Raw genomic sequence first — 25,287 nt, forward strand, 5'->3', positions numbered from 1 at the left:
TTTGTTTTTTGAGAGACAGAGAGAGTGTGCACATAATTGGGGGGTGGGGTGGGAGGAGGGAGGCAGAGGAAAAAAGAGAGACAATGCTTAGCAGGCTCTATGCCTATCATGGAGCAGGACTCAGAATTCGATTTCACAACCCTGAGATCATGACCTGAGCTGAAATCAAGAGTCAGATCCTGAACTGACTGAGCCCCCAGATGCTCCAGGAATCAGATATTTTTAACAATATATTTGCTAACAAATATAAGCAGGTATTCTTATCTTAATTATTTGAATATTAGAATATTAACCTCATCTAAAATATCATCTTGTTGACATTAAATTTTTCCTGAACTTCTCCAAATGATGCAAAGAAGTAGTATCAATTCCAGTTCTTTAGTACACCTGATATTTTTCAACCCAAAACTTATAAATAGAAAGAGGCCATTTCTGTGGTAGGGTCAAAATATATTTCATCTTTCAAGGGAGAAGATGATGGCTTCGGTGCAGGAAGATGGCTGCCCCGGCCAAAAGCAAGGGTGGTGGGGCTGCGAGCACTATGACAGAGGATGTCTCTTGAAGGCACCTTGCTGTGACAAACTTTATACTTGTCGGTGTGTCATGATAACAATGAAGATCATCAGCTAGATCGCTTTAAGGTAAAGGAAGTGCAGTGCATAAACTGTGAAAAAATTCAACATGCCCAACAGACCTGTGAAGAATGTAGCACATTGTTTGGGGAATATTATTGCAGTATATGCCATCTCTTTGACAAAGACAAGAAGCAATATCATTGTGACAACTGTGGAATTTGTAGGATTGGTCCAAAGGAAGATTTTTTCCATTGTTTGAAATGTAACTTATGCCTAGCTATGAATCTCCAAGGAAGGCACAAGGACATTCATACATCCCGTGTTGTTGCTCATGTCTTGCCATGTGGACATCTTTTACATAGAACATGTTATGAAGAAATGTTGAAAGAAGGCTACAGATGTCCCTTGTGTATGCATTCTGCTTTAGATATGACTAGATACTGGAGACAGCTGGATGATGAGGTAGCACAGACTCCTATGCCATCAGAATACCAGAACATGACTGTGGATATTCGCTGCAATGATGGCAATGGGGGATCTACAGTCCAGTTCCGTATATTAGGCATGAAATGTAATATTTGTGAATCCTACAATACTGCTCAAGCTAGTAGAATTTCACTAGATCAACAATGACCAGCGTATACTGCACTGGAAAACTCAGCATTTTCTGATCTAGAAAAAGGCTATCTTTAGTATTCAGTTGTTATAATGTGTCAGAATCTATGCAATAGAGTTGATGTGTTTTGTACTAGTGTCACAGCATAAAATCATATTACAGGTACTTAAGGATTCAGGGTCTCTTTATAGAATATCATAGCTTTATATTGGATGAAAGGCACTGTGCTTGTTGTTGATTGGAAATTATCTTAGTGTCAGTTGTTTGGAAGCCAATGATGTTTGCCACTGAAATTCATATCCATAGAAGTATATTCTACTTCCATGAAACTTTGCTTTAAGTGACACTATGCATGAAGAGTTCATTTCTAGCTCTTGATAGAACTGCACTTGTTTCTCAGTACTATTCTTGACTTTTTAAGGTCTGTGCTATAATGAGTATATGTTCTGTCTTACTATTGAAATCTTATGATATATACTTTAGAATTTTCTAAGACAGCACTTTGGATCCTGTAAATGTGAATTTTGATGTAATAACTGCTAATAAAATTATATTGAAACTGTTCAAAAAATAACTTGTCAAAAGTTTATTAACAGAATACTTTGACTATTGCTTTTTTTTAGTTTGAATAAATATGGCTGTATTCAAAATAAAAAGTAATCTATATTAATAGATGAGAATGGAGAATACTAGAGAGTGTTCTATGAGGGCCAGGGAGATATGGAGAAACTTTAGTGGAGAATCCATTAAAAACGTGAGATACTGACTCTATTTCATTATATTTATATTTTTTGCCTTAAAAGCAGAGACAGGGTCATGACAAAAATGCTAAAATTTCTGCCTTTCTTTTTTTTCTCTTATTATGGCAAGACCTTACAGACCTATAGATTTATACTTTTCTTTTTTTAAGTCTCTTCACTCTTATTAAGAATTCCACAGATCTGTGGGGAACCACTAGGATCACTGTTGTAGCTAATCAATCCTAGGGGATGGACATTTACGTCTCAGGCCTTAAAATCAATTAATTTGCAACAATAGTCACTATCATTTTTGTTTGTTTTTTAGAGAGTTGCTTTACTTACTGGTAAGAAGGGAAGACATTGAAGGATTTTGAAAACATCTAACTTACGATCTCAAGTGATTTGTCTGATTGCTGTGTAAATAGATAATTGAATATTAAGGACAGGAGTGAAGATAGTGGAGATCAGTTAGGAAACTATTGTCATATTACAAGTAGAAGATGATTGAGGCTAAACCAGTGTTAAGATAATAACCATGGGAAGAAGCGATTGAATTCTGTTGTATTTTGGAATCAGAGTAGATAGGATTTACTGAAGAATCCAGTGTAGAGTTAGAAAAAGAAAAGAATCAAGCATGAGTCCAGTAAATTTGACTTAAATAATGAAAAAAACATGAAATGTTATTCATCAAGATAGGTGAGAATACAAGAGTTTCTGGGAAAAATAAATATCAGGAGTTTGCAATGCATTAATCTGCAAAGAACTAAGAAACACCCATGTGTCAGGTTGAATAAGCAGTTGGATAGATGGAACATTGTTCAGAGCAGAATCCATGGAGTATGATGAAATTTTAGGTGTCTTCTGCTTATCAATGTTATTTAAAGCTATGAAATTGAATGAGATCACCTGGGAAGTGGGAGACTTTGCAGAGAGAAGGGGTCCAATAATTGTACCCAAAGACAATTCTTTAGATGTCTAGGCAGTGAGTGAGAATCAGATAAAGAATGTAGGGGAAGAGGGAGGGACAGAAAATAACCCTAAATTAAGATCCATTGTGCTAGACTTCTAAGAAGGAAACAAAGTAAATGTGGCAGCCTAGAGTTGAAGTAAAAATTTGAAATTTCCATGGAATAATGAATGGTCAACTACATCAATGAGGTAAAGTAAGATGGGAATTGGGGTGCCTGGGTGGCTCAGAAGGTTAAGCCTCCGACTCTTGATTTCAGCTCAGGTCATGATCTCAGGTAGTGGGATTGATCTCACTGTTGGGCTCCCTGCTCAAAGGGGAGGGAGTCTGCTTCTCTCCTTCCCATTGCTTCTCCTCCCTCTGCTCGCTCTCTTTCTCTTTCTCTCTCTCTCTCTCTTGTTCTCTGTAAAATCAATCAATCAATCAATCAATCAATCAATCAATCAATCTTTAAAAAAAAGTTGAGGACTAAAAATGAGTTAGCAACATGGTATTCACTGATACACAGTATCTCCCTTCCTGGACTATTGAAATAGACTCATAGCTAGCTGGTCTGTCCTCTTCTACTCTTGTTTTCTTGTATCTCTTCTCAAAACAGCAGCCAGCATGAGCCTCTTAAACTGTTGAAAATTCTCCATTTCTTCCTATCTTAATCAGTGCTAACAAAATGACAGTGCCCTGTACTATTTGGACTCATCCTTCTTGTCTGATCTCATCTCCTACCACTCTTCCCTTTGCTCTTCCCTCTGAAAATCTTTCTGTAATATTTGGACAACACCACACCTCAGCAAGCATTTTGTGATTTTTCTTCTTCTGCCTGAGATTCTCTTTCCAGATGAGCATGTGGCCCATTCTATCATTTTTCTCCATCTTTGATCAAATGCCAGCTTCTCTGAAAATTTTCATGTATAATTATTGTTTAAAATTGCAAATACTCTTCTACTTGGCTACCTGATCCATTTGCCCTACTTTATTTATCAAAATAGTACTTGGCACCTTCTGCCATATTACTTATTATTATTATTTTTAAAGATTTTATTTATTTATTCATGAAAGACACAGGGAAAGAGAGAGAGGCAGAGACACAGGCAGAGGGAGAGTAGGCTCCATGTAGGGAGCCTGACGTGGGACTCAATCCTGCATCTCCAGGATCCCGCCCTGGGCTGAAGGCAGTGCTAAACTGCTGAGCTGCCCTTATTATTTATTTTTAATGTCTGTTCATATTCATTTAAAAATTTGTTTCATATCAGCAATGTTTTTGGGTTTCTTGTTTTACTGCTTTATTTTCAGCAATGGAACATGCTGGACAAATACTAGGCACTCAGTAAATATCTGCTGAATAAATTAATGAAATAATGAGTTAAATGCTTTTTTTTCTCTACTGCAAATATGCACAATCAATACATAGAAAGTATACTTAGAGAAGAGTAGGGCAGTTGGCTTGGAAATAAGGTGAGTTACCATTAATAACTGTATACTCATTTATTTGAATCACAAGTCATTACAGCAAAATACTTAATGTTTTTCTGCAGAAAGGACATTTTTTTGACATTCAAAAAGCTGTACGTATTTAATGTATGCAACCTGATTAGTTTGGAGAGAAGGATTCACACATAAAACTCACCATAATCAAAACCATAAACAGGTTCATGACCTTTAAACATTTCCTTTCACTCTCTACATTTTGTTTCTTTTTTTTTTCTTTTATCATAAGAACACACCATAAATTCACCATCTTAGTAAATGTTACTTTCAGAATACAATATTGGTAACTGTAGGCATCATGTTATATAGATCTCTACAATTATTCATCTTTGCATAGCTAAAACTTTGTACCTTTTGACTAATACCTCTCTGTTTCCTCTTTTTTCCCAATCCTTAGCAACCACCTTTCTCTTCTCTCCTTGTATAACTTTGACTATTTTGGAGTCTTTGTATAATCAGGATCATGTAGTTGTTCTTCTAAGCATGTGACATATTTCTCTTTTCATAATACCCCCAGGTTCATCCATGTTCTTCCAAATGGCAGGATTTCTTTCTCTTTTTAAGGCTGAATAACAATCCATTGTATAAAAATACCATATTTTCTTTATTCATCCATTGATGGATATTTAGGTTGTTTCTTTGTTGAATACTGCAGTAAATATGGTTGCTTCTGGATATATATCTAGAAGTAGAATTGCTGGGTTATATGGTAATTATATTTTTAATTTTTTGAGGAACTTCCATACTACTTTCCATAAGAACATGGCATTCTTATTTTTTTAATTGATTTTGGGGGGGCTCCTTGGTGACTTGGTGGGTTGAACTTCAGACTCTTGGTTTCTACTCAGAACATGATCTCATGGGTCCTGGAATTCAGCCCTGCTTGAGAGTCTGCATGGAATCAGCTTGAAAGCTTCTCTCCCTCTGCCTCTCCCCCATTTGCTCTCGCTCTCTCAAATAAATAAATCTTTAAAAAATTGATTTTCCAGGTATATATGTAGTGACATATAGAACAAAATAATCTAGACCTGTTACCAAATGTGAATCTCATAGTATTCATGTGATCTCTTAGAGTATGTTCCATGTACACTTGAAGAGAATGTATATTCTGCTGTTTTGGATGGAAAGTTCTGAATATATATTAGATCCATTTGGTCCAACCTGTCATTCAAAGCTGAAGTTTCCTTGCTGATTTTTCTGTTTGATTGATCTATCCATTGATATAATTTGGGTGTTAAAGTTTCCTATTTCTACTGTATTACTATCAATTACTTCCTTTATGTTGGTTAATAGATGCTTTACATAATCTGGGTGCTTCCAATTCGGAATGCATAAATACTTAAAATTGTTGTATTCTCTTGTTGGATTCTTCCCTTTATGATTAGGTAGTGTCTTTCTTTATCTCTTGTTATGGCCTTTGTTTTAAACTCTATTTGGGGGCACCTGTGTGGCTCAGTCAGATCAACTCTTGATTTCAGCTCAGGTCATGATCTCAGGGTCATGAAATTGGGTCCTCAATCTGGCTCTGTACTTAAGATTGAGTGCATGAGATTCTCTCTCTCCCTCTCTTTTTCCCCCTCCTCCCACGCAAACTCTCTAAATTAATTAAAATAATAAATAATATATATTTTTTTAAAATTACATCTATTTTGTTTGATATAGGTATTGCTATTCTAGATTTCTTTTCACTCCCATTGCATGATTATGTCTTTTTCATCCCTTCACTTTTAATCTGTATGTGCCTTAGGTCTGAAATGTGTGTTTTATAAGCAGAAAATAGATGCATCTTGCTTTTTATTCATTCCATCACCTCTGTCTTTTGATCTCAAGGTCTAATCTACTTACATTCAAGTTAAATATTGATAAATATGTACTTGTTGCCATTTTGTTACTTGTTTTAGTTTTTGTAGTTCTCTCTATTCTTTTCTTCCCTTGCTTTCTTCTCTCACAGTTTGCTGGCTTTCTTTAGTGACATATTTCAATACCTTTCTCTCTATTTTTTGCATATCTATTATTAGATTTTTGGTTTGTGGATATAATGGTCTATATTAAGTTGTGGTCACTTGAGTTCAAATGCATTATAAAAACACTAAATTTTTACTCCTCTTCTCCCATACCTAGGTTTCAGGTATATACTGTCATACTGTATATCCTTTCATTTTGTGAATTCCTTGAGTTTTATAGGTGTGCTTAATTTTACTGCTTTTGTGCTTTCTGCTTTTCTTACTTCTGCTTATGGGCCTTCCTTTCCACTAATAGAATTCTCTTTAACATTTTTTATAAGGTTGATTTAGGGGTGATGAATTTCTTTAACTTTTGTTTGTCTGTGAAACTATATCTCTCCTATTCTGAATGATAGCTTTGCTGGATAGAGTATTACTAGTTGCTGCTTTTTATTTCTTTCAGCTCTTTGAATATATCTTAGCACTCTCTTCTAGCCTACAAAGTTTCTGCTGAAAAATCAACTGTTAGCCTTATGGGATTTCCTTTGTATGTAAGTTTTCTTTTCTCTTGCTACTTTGAAAAGTCTCTCTTTATCAGTAATTTTTGCCCTTTTAAATACTGCGTTTCTTGGTGTAGACCTCCTTAGTTGTTTTTGTTTGTTTGTTTTGTTTTGTTTTGTTTTGTTTGTTTGTTTTTTGCAGCTCTCTGTGCTTTTTGGGTCTGGATTTCTCTTTCCTTCACAGATGAGGAGTTTTCAGTTATTATTTCTTCAAATATGCTTTCTTCTCCCTTTTTTCTCTTTTCTCCTTCTGGGATCCCTATAATGTGAATGTTGTTACATTGATGGTGTCACTGGGTTCCCTTAAACTATTTTCATTTTGTATTAATCTTTTTCCTTTCTCCTGTTCCACTCGATTGCTTCTCATTACTCTGCCCTCAAGGTCACTGATTCATTCTTCTGCTTCCTCTAGCCTACTATTTACTCCTTATAGGGTATTTTTTATTTTAATTATTGAATTTTTCATCTTTGATTGGTACTTTTTTATGTTTTCTATCTCAGTTGAGTGTCTCACTGAGGTTCTCCACTGTTTTTCAAGTCCAGTGGGTATCCTTATGACCATTACTTTAAATTTTCTATCAGGAATATTACCTATTCCTGTTTAATTTAGCTTTCTTGCTGTGATTTTGTCATATTCTTTCATTTGGGGCATAGTCCTCTGTCTCCTCATTTTGTCTGTGTGGTTATTTCTGTGTATTAGGAAAGTCATAGTTAGCTATGTTTCCTGATCCTGCAGGCAGTGGACTTACAAAGAGAGGTCCCATGGTACACTGTAGGGCAATATCCTGTGTTCACCAGAACCTAGCACTTCAAGGGCATTTCTTATGTGTGTTGCATACTCCCTAAAATTGTGGCTGAGCTGCTTTTGCCTTCAGTCTAGTCATCTGCAATAGCTTTCTTTGTATGTTGTGGGCAAGGTTTGGTCCTTGCATTGTTAGTGAGACATCTGGACTTGAGTCAGAGCAGGCATTTTCCAGAGCTGTGGTTGCATTGAACTGCAAGGTGCTCTCTCTGTGTTCTCACCAGGAAGGATTTAATTGATGGGCAGTGTCTTTAACCTGGGGGTTATCTCCCCCTTGCCACCTGCCTATGGCTGGTGTCTCAGTGTCTCAGTTGCACTAGTGTGTGTGATTATTTTTCCCTCTTCCTGGGGAAGGAGTCATTTGGAGTGGTACTGGCCACTGTCAAGGCTGTTTGCTCAATGCCATGCTTGTGGTACCAATTTGGATAGACTCCTACCAAGGGTAGGTGGAGGGGAGAAGTTCCAAGAAAATCCTGGAAACAGAGCATATGGTGTTAGCAAAATTTGCCCAGATATGCTGTGGGAGACCCAGTGCCAATTTGGAGTACTGCCAAGGGTCAGTTGGATAGGGCATGTCTGTAGAAGAGCTCAGAAATGAAGCATACTATTAACAAGTTGGGAACTTTTCCTGATGCACTGGTTCCCACATGTCCCTCTATTTAGATTGGGAAGTGAGGGAGGGAAATGATGCTTGCCAGCTCTTTTGTTCTTAAGAAAGTGTCCCAAAGATCCTTACCTCTCCAGCACATGTTCTGATATTAAAAAACAAATCTCCCTCCCATATACCCCAGGTGTTTTTTAAACTGTTGCTTCTTTAGCGTATCTTTGTGGGCTGTGTGTTGTGTTGTCTCTTTAAGGATGGGGACTCAGTTTCCTCTAGTCCTCTAGAGCCAAGGTCAATCATTCTTAAAGTTCCAAGTATTACATCCTACTGATAGTAACAATTCTAGAGGTTAACCCCCCCCCCCCCCTGGTTTTCAAAGCCAAACATTAGGGGATTTGTCTTCCCAGTGAAGGTTCCTCTTGCGTGGAGTACCAGAAGTAGGGTCTACTTCTGTCCCTTCTCTGTGCTTGTGATGGTATTCCCTCAATTGGATAGTCTTGTGGATCAGCTTGTTCCATCCATGTATCTATCCTTCCTGCCATTTTTGATGTGGCCTTTCTCTATGTTTAGCTCTAGATAATCTATTTTGCCAATCTGAGTCATTTCCTTTATTATTTCCCTTGATGTAAGTCTTATCTAGGTGTATCCACAAGACAGAGTGAATTTAGGATTCCCCTACTCCAACATCTTCCCCAGAGGTCCCTTTAAAAACCTTTTAAAATAACATTTAAGTTATTAACTATGTATTATATAATATTCTGAATGCTTCCATTGAGTGTCTTATTTAGTTCTTATGACAGCCTTATAAAATAAGGGATTTTTCCGGAGTTCACATAACTATTGAATACCCTGAACTGCTTTAAACCTATGGCTTTTCCAAGGTTCCTAACTTGACTTACACTTTGTTACATCACCCCCTTTAAAGTTTTCTTAAGAAAAAAAAGTTTTTCCAAGAAACACAGATTCACTATTAATATTACTATTAAAATTACCCAATTTAATTCATTCTGGTACACAGTCTTGCACATTTTAACATTGCTGAAATAGGAAGGACTTTCAGTATTAGAATAGATGGTGCCTATAATTTCTGTCAGCCAGATGACAATCACTACTCAATAATGTTAAGTATTTCTCTTTACACTTATAGGTAAGGAAAAAATCATTAGCTTAGCATAAATGGAATAGATGGGAGCAACGTTAGTATTATAACAACATTATTATAATGCTTTCTGCCAAGCATTTTTCTAGTTTATTTATATGCTTTAACACTTAAAACACATTTCAAGTCACAACTTTCCATCCATGTTTTATATATGTGTATTACTTGATGTAAGTTCTCACTTCTCAGTGATGGAAATAGTATTTGAACTCAGATATCTGAGATCTCACAGACAGAAGAGCTGAAATTTTAACAAATCTGTGTTACTGATATATCACTATTATGGACTGAATGCATGTGTCCTTCCCAGATTCACATGTTGAATTCTCCTAACCTCCAATGTTATAACATTGAGAAGTAGGGTTTCTGAGGTAATTAAGTCATGAGGGTGGAAGACTGTAATGTATGAATCAGAAAAAGGGCTCTAACCAGGCACTAGATCTGATGGTATCTCGTTCTAGGACATCCAAGCTTCTAAACTGTGAGAAACAAATGTCTATTGTTTAAGCCACCCAATTTATGGTATTTTGTTACAACAGCCTTTTGCACCAAGGAGTCATGAGCTAACTAAGAAAGTTTGGTCCTTAATCTGTGTTTATTGTTGCATTTATGTTTTTCAAGTGTAGTACTTGTATGTAGTTGGTTTTGAGCATAAGTTTAATTATTTTAATAGTCATTTAAAAATACACATCACCAAGTCATTGGTCAAATGCCATACTCTCTTCAAATTCTGTCCATGTTTTTGCCCCTGGGGAACTTTGCATGTAATTTTAGAATTGTACTTACTACTCCCTGTCTCTTTGGTTATAAGAGACAGTTTATCTAAAATGAGGAACATTTCTAGTTTATCTTTGTATCGTCAAACAACTGGTATTAGAACTTCTAATATATGAAATTTCACTGAACTTGGTTTGCAAATCTTAAATCTTACAGAAATTCAATACATAAAATAGATGCTCTGGTTAACGTTATGCAGGTATTTATGAATCCTTACCTCTTTTGCTGATTCCATTTCACTATGACACAATCATATTACTTGCTTCTTAAGATAGAACCTAGCACCAGAAGTTTGAATCCAAATATCTCATATTTATCTTTCAGTAAAAGCTTCAATGATTTTGATGCCAATCCTAAATCAGGCTGTTACATTCAGAATTCAGTTCAAAAGCTTTTCTTCATTCTAAATTCTATAATTCTATAGAATTTTCTATCTGTTTTTCTGTATATATTAGTATTTGTATTTATCCATTCATCTCTCTTTTTTACTGATTTTTTTAAAGTTCACATGTTTTTTTAAAGTTCTATGTCCAGCATAAGAGTCCAATGTGGGGTTCAAACTTATGACCATGAGATCAAGACCTGAGCCAACATCAAGAGTCAGACACTTAACCAAATAAGCCACTCAGGTGCCATGTGAATGTGTTTTTATGTGAAAAATTTCTGGCGTCTATACATATATTAATGTATATAAATATATTTCATATTCCAATGAATAGAAATCCTTCCAAACTTTTTAAAATCACATTTTAAAATCACATGAATAGAAATCCTTCCAAACTTTTTAAAATCACTGAATAGCAGTACAAATTCAGATATTTTTGAAACTTGTCTTACTCTAAGATATTTATTTTGAATAATGCTACAAACTTATTAACAAGGAAATACACAGAGATTGGTAAAATTCAATATAGTCAAAAATGATTATTTTTGTTAGCCTTTATTTTTTTTTAAAAGATTTTATTCATTTATTCATGAGAGACATACAGAGAGAGGCAGAGTACAAAGCAGAAGGAGAAGCAGGCTTTCTGCAGGAAGCCTGATGAGGGACGCTATCCCAGGACCCTGGGATCACAACCTGAGCCAAAGGCAGACACTCAACCACTGAGGCACCCAGGTGCCCCTGTTAGCCTTTACTTTAATAATTTACTTCAAGTATTTTAGCTTGTATTTTCTGGATTTTCACCGTTCCACTTTGCATGGTCATAGATTAGCAAATGCAAACTAGGTATTTTGGAAGAAAATTACTTATTATTAATATAATATTGCTTACAATGTGATTTAATTTGATTGTCTTATGATCTGAAATGTAACAGTTTTGGTTAAATGTGTGTGAAAAGCAAATTTAGGCATGTCTAATTTCATAAGCCTGATGAATTAACAAGGTATGAAATAGCTCAATCGTCACTCTCCTTTGAACACCTCACCAACCTAGCATCATCACTTATGTTTCCTATTGAACTATTTTTGTTTCAGCTGACAGTATATCCTATAAGACTAAATTATATATTTGCATAAAATTGTATGCATTACACATCAGAGTAATCTTTCAAATTTGTTACCTTCCAAAAGAGTAATGAATCAGGGGATATATGTAATTTTGCTCCATTATTCAAATATAATATGAGCACTGGAATATGTTAAATACATTTAGGTGAAACATGATTTATAGCCTTTGAATAAAAAACCTCTGATAATGCCATCTCACTATTGTACTTCTTCATCTGTGTTATTTATTTTAAATTCTATTTCATATTTCAAAGAGAAGTAGCATATTCTAACTTCAGTGATAGAACATTAATAGAATGTGATGCATGAAATATCATCCCACCAAATATCAACTGCAAAATTTCATGTGTAGATTTGTTTTCTCTATATGAATAGTGATCCTTAATTAGATAGTGTGAAATCTTATCTCCAGTAAAATTAAAGTGTATGAATAAGTATCACAGAACAGTTTTTTTATACTTTATAGACAGAAAGATACTTTTAAAGATTACTACCCTTAGCAACAGTAATTTTAGCAAAGATCCTGAGAGAAATAGGCTCTTGGGCATTTTCCCCAAATGTATGAATTAATGGAGAAAGGACATGTTTTCTGAATGTGTCCCTTGCCCCACATGATCTTAGTATTTCTTTTATATCCCTACTTATATTACTCCCATTTTTTCAGGCCATGCAGCTTAAAGAATATAAACCTCAAAATAGCCTATGCACATTATTTCTCACACAACTAATTAAGAGACAAGGAAAAAATAAAACAGTAGCTAAATTTCTTTGGAGAGTTTGTTGTTTGGAATAAACAGAGCTTAGTCAAAATCAGTTGATCTGGAGCCAAAATGTGTAGCTTGGAATCTTGCTCCAGGTCCTAATAATTCTATGACACTGGCCAACTTTGCATACAAGGAGAAGAACAAAAGTACTTACATCATAAATTTTTAATAAATACTAAATAAATTTGTGTATATGACATGTTTAAAACAGTGCTTGAAACAGCAAGAATAAGATAAAGGCTAGCTAAACTTATTTTACATGACTCCTTAGACATATGCAACTCATCCCTCTTTTTGTTCTTTTTCATATATATACAAATCATAGATTCTAATATATATTCAGTCACTTTTCTCCTACAATCAAATATTTAGTCATGTCTCTTTTAGGGAATAAGATATTTGTTCTGGAAAAACTCTTATTAATGGCCATTATTTTCTCCAGCAGAAATATGACCATTGAAGCAGTCAAAACAAAACTTGCCCAGCTTTAACTCCATTAACTCTCAGGTAAGAGAATTATAAATCAAGGAAAGGCAAGTAAATAAAAAATTTGGCATTTATTATTCCTTAGTGCCAAATAATGGGAAAATTTAAATTTCTCAACAAAACAAAAATCTAAAGTTAAAATCAATCACGTTTGCCACCAATTATCTTTCCCTCCCTACCTAAAATAAATATTAAATATTTATTTATTATTATATATATTTTTACATGTTAAATATTTAATGGAAATGGTCAAAGTTTCAGGACTAAATGAACTCTAATTTCCTCAAGCTTTAGTTTAATAATGTCTAAGCATTAACTCATTACATATATAATACATTTTAATTCCTAAAACATTAATAATTTTAATATTTCTATATGTACATAATAAAAATCCAAGATGGATTAAGGAAATTAGTGCTTTGTTTATGTTTTATGAAGATGTTATTTGCAAATTTGTTTTTTGAATTTTTCATAATTTTTTTTACTGCACAATTTAAAAGCTTGTTTGTAGCTGAAACACTATTTTTTGGAAGTATTTTGGATTCTACATTGTGCGAGAATATTTTTGTCATTAAAAGAGCATACATTTAAAACTATTTCTTTGTTTTTTAACTATTTTTCTCAAGTTTACCCAAAGTAATCAACAGATTTAATGCAATCTGTATCAAATCAAATACCACCAGCATTTTTCACAGAGCTAGAACAAACAATCCTAAAATTTGTATGGAACTACAAAAGACCCTGAATAGCTAAAGCAATCTTGACAAAGAAAAACAAATCTGACGGCATCACAATTCCAGACTTCAAGTTATATTATGAAACTATAGTGTACAAGACAGTATGGTGCTGACACAAAAATAGGCAGATAGATCAGTAGAACAGAATAAGACTCTAGTTGACTAGAGTCTAGTTGACTCTAAAAATAAGACTTTAGTTGACTCTAAGGTCAACTAATCTTCAGCAAAGTAGAAAAGCATATCTAATGCAAAAAAAAGTCTCTTCAACAAATGGTCTTGGGAAAAGTGTATAGCAACATGCAAAAGAACTGGACCACTTACACCATACACAAAAAGAAATTCAAAATGGATGAAAGATATAAATGTGAGACAGGAAACTATCAAAATCATAGAGGAGAATACAGGCAGCAACTTCTTTGACATCGGCCATAGCAACTTCTAACTAGATATGTCTCCTGATGTAAGGGAAACTAAAGGAAATTTATTACTTCCATCGTATTCACTTATTTGAACCACATACTTCATATACTGATATAAACATTAAGATCTGTTTGATTTGGGCAGCCCGGGTGGCTCAGCAGTTTAGCTGCCTTCAGCCCAGGGCCTGGTCTTGCGGACCTGGGATCGAGTCCTATGTCAGGCTCCCTGCTTGGAGCCTGCTTCTCCCTCTGCCTTTGTCTCTGCCTCTGTGTGTGTGTGTGTGTGTGTGTCTCATGAATAATTAAATAAAATCTTAAAAAGGTCTGTTTAATTTAATTTAATTTAATTTTTTTTAATTTTATTTATTTATTCATGAGAGACACAAAGAGAGAGGCAGAGACACAGGCAGAGGGAGAAGCAGGCTCCATGCTGGGAGCCCGACGTGGGACTTGATCCCGGGACTCCAGGATCACGCCCTGGGCCAAAGGCAGGCGCTAAACCGCTGAGCCACCTAGGGATCCCCTCTGTTTAATTTTAAAGTATTTTATGAAAAAGGTTAATGTAAAGAGAAAAGTATAAATTGTGTATTCTATATAGTGCAATACTAAAGATTCTAATCAACATTTTTAATCAAAAATTTCCATATTTAAATCTATAATAAAATATAATTTTTAATTATAATCTTTATAATGTATACAAGAAAATATAATAGATATGATAATTGATTATCTTAGATCCATCATCATATTACAAATTTCATAAAGTTATATATTTCATTTTTAAGTTCTGTTGATGAAACAAACACATTGCACTATTAAAAGTTGGACTGTTAAATTACAGAAAATTTCTTATTCTGACAGATAAGGTTAATTATTATATAAAGTAAAAAGTGTCTAATAAACTATCTGGATAGGGATATGTGTGTGTATGCATGTGTGTGTGCAAATTGATAGTAATTATGATGAGTCCAAATTCAATATTCTTAATAATTATCCAATTAAATATACCATTTTCTAGTAAGATTTTCTTTAAATCAAGTCAGACAAGAACATAACCACATAAATAAAATCTATATTTTTTTATCCTATAGGACCTTTCTGTTGTCTTCACTTAAATTTTGCCTTGATGCTGAACATGATAGAAACCAAAAGATATATCCCAGTTTCACAAACATTATTCACTAAATTGCATGTAAAAATTGAACAGTTTTATTTTTCTTTTGAGTTGATTTCATTTCTCTGTTCATGTATGCAATGTAACAGACTGTTTTATTGTATATCTTGTTTGAAGATGACACTGAGGAAAGAAATATTTTAAATTGTACTATTCAGGAATCTAGAATACAAAGCTCAACAGATTGTATTTTTTGTTATTGCATTAGCTCACAAAATGCCTCCACAATAAGATTACTTTTATTATTTTTTATAACTTTTATTTTACTGTATAAATATAAAGTCAACCCAGACTTCTCGAATGCTACCTATTAAATATGAAATGCTTTTCAACAAATTATCTATTATATTTTCAAAAGTTATACCTTGTGACAGTATGATCAATAATTATATAAGATTGCCTCCTTTTTCAAGACAATGATAGGACACGTCAGAAATATATTATATATATATATATATATATATATATATAATAGAAGATGTGGAGCAGCAGGAACTCTCATTCATTGTTGGTAAGAAAACAAAATGGTACAGCCACTTTGGAAGACAGTCTAGTGGTTTCTTATAAAAACTAAACATTTTCTTACCAGGTGATCAAGCAATTATCCTATTTACTAAGGTCTTCTTTGATTTCTTTCATCAGAATTTTGTAATTTTTAGCATATAGATCCTTTTTTGTGTGTGTTCTTAAGTTAATACCTAAATAAATTTAAACTGAATAAATTCATTTTCTTTGAGGGAAATTGTAAATGGCCTTGTCTTCAAATTTCAATTTCTCAATGGTTGATAGGATTATTATCATTACAGAATAACCTTAAATATGGGGACTACTTAAAAAGAGTAAAGATAGAAAGAAACAGAGAATGAGGCACATTTTCTTGGATAATATGTAGGGGACAGTCTATTTCTTCTTAAACCTGTATAACATATATTTATTAAAATTAGAAATCATTTAACTCTTACCTTATTATTTTAATAAATTATAATGTTACTGTTGAACAATTAGTCATATTCTATTAATTCATACATTTGGGATAAATGTCCAATAGCATATTTCTCTTAGGACCTTTGCTAAAACCTCTTTTGCTAAGCTTATTAATTTTGTAAAGCTATCTTTCTATTAAGCATTTAAAGAGGATCCTGTGATTCTTATACATTCTTTTTTTTTTTTATACATTCTTTTTAAATTTTTTATCAGTAATGATACTCCACAATATCTTATTAAGGACCACTACTTATAATTTTGTTAAATGTGAAATATTCAGAATGTTTGTTTCCCAGAAAAGAAAAAGATTTGGAAAGTAGCTGATAATATTACAATTTTTGAATCTAAACTTAAGTACTTCGTTCTCTTTTTAATCACTATTATTATGTTAAGTATTCTATTTTTAGCTGCCCATCAAGGCCCACATGGAATTATTCATTTCTTTATTAGAAAACCAGAGTTGTATATCCCTTTGCCTTCTTTAACAAAGAGATATAAAGATATTTAAGTAAAAATTCTTTAAGTGATTTATATACAGAGATTTACATGCTTCGGTTTATGGAAACATTTAGACCAATACACTAATGATCCAGGTCCTCTGAACAGTTCAGATATACACTAGGGTCTCCTTAGGTACTCTAGGAGCCCACTTGACAGTTTTAAAGCCACTTTTGGACAATTTGGTGCACTGAAGCATCAGTTAAATGATGCCCTCATGGCCTGAAATAGTTAAGTGGTTCTAAGCAACTTTTCAGCTTACCAAATAGAATTTTAAACTATTAGAAACAAAAATATAATAAAAAAATTTATTGTTTTTTTTTATCAGTTATGCTACAAAGTGACAAAAAACTGGAAAGAGACCTTTTGTGGTCCTCTAATTATGTTCTTTTAAGTAAAGAATATTCTCCCTCTATTGATTCATGTAGGGAAAAAATGCCAAATCGCCAATAATATCTCATATCCAATTTTAATATAGTTCCATTTTAAATAGCTTTCAATAAAATTCCTCCTTGGCCATTTTAAATTCTTTCCTTATTTCAGGGAAATGGAGATGAGTTGCTAATACCCTGTCATTAAAGTACTGTATATTTAAATCAAATTTCAGAATTTATATTTTTCCAAAAAATAATTCTTATCACCTTAAAATTTCCTTCTTGATCTTCTTTTTTTTTTCCTTCTTGATCTTTTGATTTGATTTGCACTTTAATAATCCTTCTGGCTTTCCTTGACTCTGTTACAAAGTTGTTTTGGAAATAGAAGATGATAAAATGACCAGAGTCTGACCAAGACCAGTCTAGTCATGTGCATAAAATGTAGCATTAGTAAAATAACACATAATGTTGGTTTAGCAGATGAATGATTAGGTGAAGCATTGTACAGTTTGGCCATTAAGTTAGGCAGAATGACAGAATTGGATTAAAGCTCAGCCTTAATTTCTTCATTTATGAACTGGCTTATTCAAATTGTAAATACCCAAAAGATTTTGTGAGGAATATATGAATTACTGTATGTAAAGTACTTAAAATAGTGACTGGTTTATATAATAAGCATCATTAAATAATTTGCTATTAGAAATATTAAGATTCATCAAAGAAACAAAAATAAAACAGGAATAAATGGTTTAAAAATAAATGTGCATCTCTAAAAGACTGTCTCCAAGACAAAAACATTTAAATTTTTAGCCTCATATTTCTAAAATTTACATGAAATTAAAATTTACATGGAATTCCAATTAGAATTGGAAGGTATTAAAAATCTTCTTATGGGTATCCCTGGGTGGCACAGCGGTTTGGCGCCTGCCTTTGGCCCAGGGCGCGATCCTGGAGACCCGGGATCAAATCCCACGTCAGGCTCCCGGTGCATGGAGCCTGCTTCTCCCTCTGCCTGTGTCTCTGCCTCTCTCTCTCTCTCTGTGTGACTATCATAAATAAAGATAAATAAATAAATAAATAAATAAATAAATAAATAAATATCTTCTTATATACTTATGTAATCCCACTCAGTTGTTGCTCTAATCAAAAAGTGGGCATGTAAATTCACAAGTAATCCCCTACATTATGCAAATGATTATGTAAATATGGAGACCAAAGGTCTGCAAACTATGGCCCCTTCCTTAAATCCATCACACTGCTTCTTTTGTAATTAAGGTATTACTGAAAAATGGCTATGCCCATTCCTGCACATATTGTCTATGGCTGCTTTATACTACTATGTCAGGGTTGAGTCGTTGCAAATGAAATCTTATGGCTCATGAGAATGAACGAATTTACTTTCTGGTCCTGAGCACATAAAGGTTTATAGATACCTACTATAAATGATGAAGAAGAAAAGAAGTGCAGAGATTGATTATATTACTGAATATATTTGAATTATGTAAAAATAAACTTCCATTTTGAATAAAAATGCATAATAATTTAAAGATGTTTGCATCTAGAACTAAGAACTGATCAAATAAATATTTTTATAATTGATTAACCTTACTCTTTAAAATATTGACATGCTTAATATATTCAGAGAAGGATGCAAGTAAGAGTAGACACTAAATATAAAGAATATTTAGATAACATACATAATGTTGAATACAGCATTTTGAAGTATGTTTAACAACATATATTCATTTCAGTTAGAATAAGAAAAAAAAGAATATCCAATCATCTCAAAACAGATGCATATACAAAATTAGATGTATCTTATATCACAAAGTAGACCTCATATTCCATGGAACAGAAACCACAGATTTTGTATAAATGTCACAAAATTTAAGAACAAAACCCAAAAGTGAAAATTAAAGCAAAACAATTACAGATATTTCAAATTAAATTTAAAAAATTTTAAAGTTATCTACTTAAATAGTAATTCAATGCAAATATTTAACATTTTATTTAAAATTACAGTAAAGAAAACACAGGATATCAGATCCAGCTAAACATAATCAAATAAAATGTCTGCTCTTAAAAAAAAAAAATGTCTGCTCTTGAACACTTTTTCTTACAAAAAAGAATAAATTTAAGCCATAAATCTTTACACAAAGTACAACAAAGTAAACAAACATTTAAATCCCCAAATCAATTAGCATTCAGTTAAAAGCCACAAAATTGGTCATAGAATTCAGGCATCTTTCTTTGGATTAGGGTCTTTAAGAACATTAGCTAATTTAATTTGATGTAAATTACTAACTAGTATATGGAAATAGACCAGGAAAACAGGTAAAACAGCAAAAGAGAGGACCGAGAGATGGCTAATAATCAGTATGATAAATGTGTAGTTTTACAGAAGTCTAAGTTATTTTAGGATGTGAAATAAATTAAAATTGCAGAACAGGAAGTAGTGGTCAGAAAATGAAAGGCTTAAAGCAATGTTTCTAGAAGCACTGCAGTTTTGATGTAGATTATATTCATAGTTTGACTTAATTGGATACTAAAAGGAAAGATGTCAATGTTCTCCAAGTCGATTTTCAACTTTAATGCAATTCCTATCAAAATTCTAGTAAAAATTTTGCTTGACTTAAAAAAAAAAAAAAATATTATTGGTATGCAAAGTCATGGAAGAAATGCAAGAAAAAAATCTTGATGAAGAAGAATAAAGTGGCCAGGATCATTCTATTTGATATTAAGACTTATTATATAGCTATAATGATCAAGACACCATGGTACTGGCAGAGAGATAGACCAATCAATCAATGGATCAGAATAGAGAACCTGGAAATACACCCACACAAATATATATATTTTTTTAAATAACATAATGAAATTGAATAAGTAAACCCATCCATATACTCTCTGGCACGACAAATGCTTGCGTAGATACACACATAAATATATTCATACGTTATAGATACATACTAGAGTCTAAAAAGACTGTTCTGTAAATCAAATGTGTGAACCTAGAAAGGAGAATGCATTCTAATTATTTCTCAGCCAATGAGAATTTCTTGGACATTGGTCACGTGATAGGAAATGTCACTTACTTTTTCCTTGAATCAGTTGAATTTTACTTTCAGTTTCCACTCATAGAACTCTATGCCACAGTGCCTCATGTGAACAAGATTCTTTCAGCATTAAACCAAGGTCTAAGGTTTAAGTGCAAAGCCTGAGGCCCAGAGAGATGCCATGTAGCCCTCAGTCTTGCCACCCGTCCGAGTGGTGCCATGGAGCCAGCTTAAAAACGTGCTTCCTAGAAGATGCCAAACTCACTTTCCCACTTCTGGCCATTTGTATTTTCATCTCCACATCACCATTTTCTCCAGGTGACCAGTATTTAGAACAAAAGCCAGGGACAGATGTATCTGTAGGCAAATTCTATATTGACTTCTGCAACATCATCATACTTTGAAGAATCAGAGCACATACCTGACTGAACACATTTGTATGAGGCTCCTGCATAACTGCAAATGTACACTCCTGACAGAGTTAACTTGGCTGGTGCTTATTGACACATTTTATATCCTGAAATGGATTTTTAAAATAATTGTGTCATAAATCTAGCAGTTGTCAATCTAGGACAAAATGAGTATTATCTGGGGATTAAAATTATTTTAATATTTGCTGTCTGTTTCAGCTTTTACATACAATTATCCTACTAACTAAAGAGAAAATGACCAGTTTCTGGCATTGATAGGAAATACTAAAAATAACAGGCAGAATGTTAGTGAATAACACAGCTGAGGGCCAGAAAGAAAGAAAGATCATTGGCATGCCAATTACTCTGTGTTGATCAACCAAATGCATGTGACTGTACTGATCACATTGTGCATCTGGACAGGCCCAGGCATTACCCATCTAAGGTAGAGCTGCCAACACAGAGAGAAAATAAGGACTTTCAAATGTGAAAATGATTAAGGCATCCTTCCAATTCATCTTCAACATTGGTAGAAAGAGAGGCTGCTACAATTCCAAACTGCAATGGTAATGAGCAAGATAATTATCCTCTTTGCATAACCTATACATAATTTAATTGAGCCTAATTCTCCTCTTAAATTCCCAAAGGGAGATTATTCTTGATGTCAGAAAATCTACCCTTGGGAATCTTTCTTTCCCACTCTACATATTCCCTTGGTGGTGGAAATTACGCTGACTGCACAAATCCTGTTTATTTATCCAAACATCATTTTAAAATGTTCAATCAAAAATTGTTCTACCATTTCCTGCTTGAATTTGTTATTCTATCACAATTGAGATAAGGGCATCCAAAATTTTGTCTTCAATGCTTTTTATCTTAAATTATAAAAGAGACTAAAAAGTATATATATATATGTATATATATACACACACACACACACATCTGCACACACACACAAGTAAAGAAAACAAACAAAAAAGATTTACCACCAGCCATTTTAAAGAGCTCTAGGGAAAATAACCAACTTTGGTTTTTTGTTTTGTTTTGTTTTTTTGTTTTTTTGGTTTCCTTACTATATATTTAAAAGGGCATATAAATACCTTAGGGTTCCTGATCAATATATATGTATATGTATATTTTGATATATACATGTATATTTCCATTCCAAATGTTTGATGTTACAGATAAATGCAAAAGAAAACCTTATCAATTAGTTGCATACCCATTTTATAGGTATTTACTTTTATGCAAACGAAATAGTGATATTCTTTGTTTCCCAAAAGTTTTACATTTAAAAGTGATTTAAAATCACTGTTCAGAGAATGCAAGTAATTGGCAGTAAGGGAATCCTTCAAATAAAATCTGTCCTGTCTACGGTGTTATTACATTTATTGGCTATAAAACCATCATTTTTCCCCCATCCTTTTTTTTTTCTGAATTTCACTGTGATACCTGTATATGCTCAGCATATAAAATTTGGAATGTGTAATACAGCATAAGAAATCAGCTTATAACCACTCATTATTCCAAAGTCTGCTCAATGAGAGGGTGGTTATTTCTCTATATGTGGTTCTATTTTCCAAAGTATTTATAAATGAAATACATTTCTAGGGAAAATAGCAGTGATGATTTGGCCACATCTCTTATTGTGTAATGAGAATTACTTGCCAAACTTCTAGATTTTGAGGGAATTGCTTACTAGAGAATTTTAACTCTTTTCTTCATCTTATTTCTCCTTCTACCCTAAGGAAAGGGAACAATCTAACAGATGAGAGAGGTAATGAGAACCTGGTGTTCACTGTCCACATTTCTTATCAAGCAAGATGCAGGTGACAATTAAAGATTTGTCATTGACTATATTGTATGTTGAGGCACAGTGGATATTTTTACTCATTATTTCCATGGTGACAGTAAATAAACAGGATTTGCTTATCCAAGTCTGTCATCCTCCGTTTTTTTTTTTTTTTTTTTTTAATTAATCTATTTATTTGACAGAGAGAGAAAGAGAAAAAGAGATAGAGCAGAAGCTGGGAGAGCTGCAGAGGGAGAGGGAGAAGCAGGATCCCCAAGGAGCAGGGAGCCTAATACAGGGCTTGATCCCAGTACTCTGGGATCATGACCTAAGCCAAAGGCAGATGCCCAACCAACTGAACCACCCAGGTACCCCCAAATCCATCATCTTCCAATCTCTGTTAATAACTTGGTGACTGTCAATTACTGGGATGTCCAGGTAGTAGCTGTTGTGAGTGGTAAAAGGCAAAGAGATCTGGATTTATTAGGGATAATCGGACAATTGCTTTACCACATAAAGAAAATCTGTTACTTTATCATTTGTCTACTGGAATTTCTTATGAAAATTCTTGAGGAAACATGTGATGATGGGAAGATCAATTACAAGTCCCAAAGCATCATTAAAAATGAACCTCAAAGTATATGTGCTTCTGGTATTGTATCATCTAATAGAGTACCATTAATAATTATCCATGTTACTGAATTATATTCAAAAATTTCATTTATTGTTTATTTAACACAGCTTCTGGGGCTCACCTTTTCACCATTTTTTCCCTTCTATTATCAAATACTACGCAGTAAACTGTTTATATTGAAATTGCCTCAATGGCAGAGTCCCATCTATGGTATATGTTGACAAATATGATAGAACTGTATAGTCTCAACAACATGATGCTTCTCAAAGTGTTTCTTAATTTGCACAACATTAGCAAAATTATCAGTTATTTTAGATTGTCTATTTCAACACATTCTTACCAGCACCGAGAATTCCATTTTAGCATGTTTCTTTTACTAATTTGAGACACATAAAGTAATTCTTTAAAAATTTACCTGTAGTTATGTCCATTTCCTTTTTTGTGAACATAAATGAGTCTTTGGTTATTTATCTTTTGCGGGGAGAAGAAAGAAGGAAAGAAGGACAGATGTAAAGAAAGACCACTTGGCATGCTAATTACTTTGAGTTGATTAATTCAAGGGTACAGGTATGCCCCTCTTTCATAAGTTTGTTATGCCACTTTGTTTTATGAAAGATCTACCCAGCACCTGTGTTTTGCCACTGAAAAAAATATAAAGAAGATTTTTGCTTTTACCAAAAAAGGTAAAAAGCAAAAATAGCATTCAGCATTTGTTTTACTGCAAGCCATCATAGAGGCAGGGTGCACCACCAGCAGCAAGACTGATGCCACCCACCTCCTTCTCTAGAATTATGCATAGCATCTCTGTGTTACACCTAGTTTTGAACTGTGACTGTAAGCATCTGTGCTTTATCTCGATTTACTCTGGGCATCCTATGCAATTCTGGGCATCCTATGCAAGCTGAAGAAAAGCCTAAGAAAGGTTATTTTTGGGGGGCCTGGGAATACTCAAAATGTTTTTTTCATGTAAATTAATGATAATCGCTTCTTTTCTTTACTGCGCTTACGCTCACAAAAGGTTTCATAGAAACACCAGCTTTGGGATAGCAGAGGAAATCTGTGTAAGTCTGTGCTGGTCAAGCTGAGCATTTAGATGGGTAGAAGGGCTGCCTAAAGCGCAACTGCAACAAGACATGTTTCTGTGAATGCTGTAGAGATATAACAATACTTTGTTTCTCAAACATGTTACAAATACAGATTTTTTTTTAATAAATGTATCTTCCTTCACATACAAATCACTTATTTTCCAACAGGATTCTGAATTTCTTAACACTTTTGAGTGCAATTTTCTTTATTTTACTTTATAAGCATTTGTTGCCACTCTAAAAGAGCATTATTGATCTTTGTTTTTGTATTCTGCTACTACTCGTCTACCAATTTGTAATTAATTTTTAAGTTTTTCCATTTGATCAGAATGGTTATTTAAATGTCCCTTCTCCAGCACCTGGGTGGTTCAGTGGTTCAGCATCTCTGCCTTTGGCTCAGGTCTTGATCTCCATGTCCTGGGATTGAGTCCCGCCTCCATCAGGCTCCCCACAGGGAACCTGCTTCTTCCTCTGCTATGTCTCTCTGCCTCTTGCTCTGTGTTTCTCATGAATAAATAAATAAAATGTTTTTTAAAAAATAAATGTCCCTTCTCATTGAAATAAACAGTATAAATACCATTCTCATATATATTTATTATAGAAAGTATTATTCTATTGCTTATTTTTAGATATTTATTCTAGATATCTATATATTTTTCTACATAAGCAGTGTGTTTCTATTGTTCCTTTGATAAGAGTATAAGAATTAGAAAGGTTTAAATATATCAAAAACATTTTGGCAAGTCATGTAGTTTGAGATACCACCCATTTTTTAAACCACAAGTGAAGAATTTCTATGCCTTGGGTTACAATCAACTTTCATTTAATAGGAAGATGTAATCATGTGTGGTGGAAATATAATGTGCTTGGCAAATACTTATTGAGCACCTACTATATATCTGGAAATGTCCTAGCTTCTAGTATTCTATTAGTGACCAGAATTTATTTATTTATTTATTTATTGAACAGAATATTTTTAGAAGCCATAACTGGGGGGCCTGGGTGGTGCAGATGATTAAGCATCAGACTCTTAGTTTCAGCTCAGGGTGGTGAGATCATGTCCCTGGCAGGGCTCTGCATTCAGTGAAAAGTCTGATTGTGATTTTCTCTCTCTCTCTCTTTCCCTCTACTAGCAGT

At 33.6% G+C, this 25,287-nt stretch overlaps 1 pseudogene; it reads left to right on the top strand.

Moving 5' to 3' along the window:
• Positions 1-474: 474 nt before the first annotated feature.
• On the top strand, positions 475-1,223 carry LOC112917691 (RING finger and CHY zinc finger domain-containing protein 1 pseudogene; annotated as a pseudogene).
• Positions 1,224-25,287: the final 24,064 nt, after the last annotated feature.

Source organism: Vulpes vulpes, chromosome 15 (genome assembly GCF_048418805.1).
Source record: "Vulpes vulpes isolate BD-2025 chromosome 15, VulVul3, whole genome shotgun sequence".
Classification (NCBI taxonomy): domain Eukaryota; kingdom Metazoa; phylum Chordata; class Mammalia; order Carnivora; family Canidae; genus Vulpes; species Vulpes vulpes.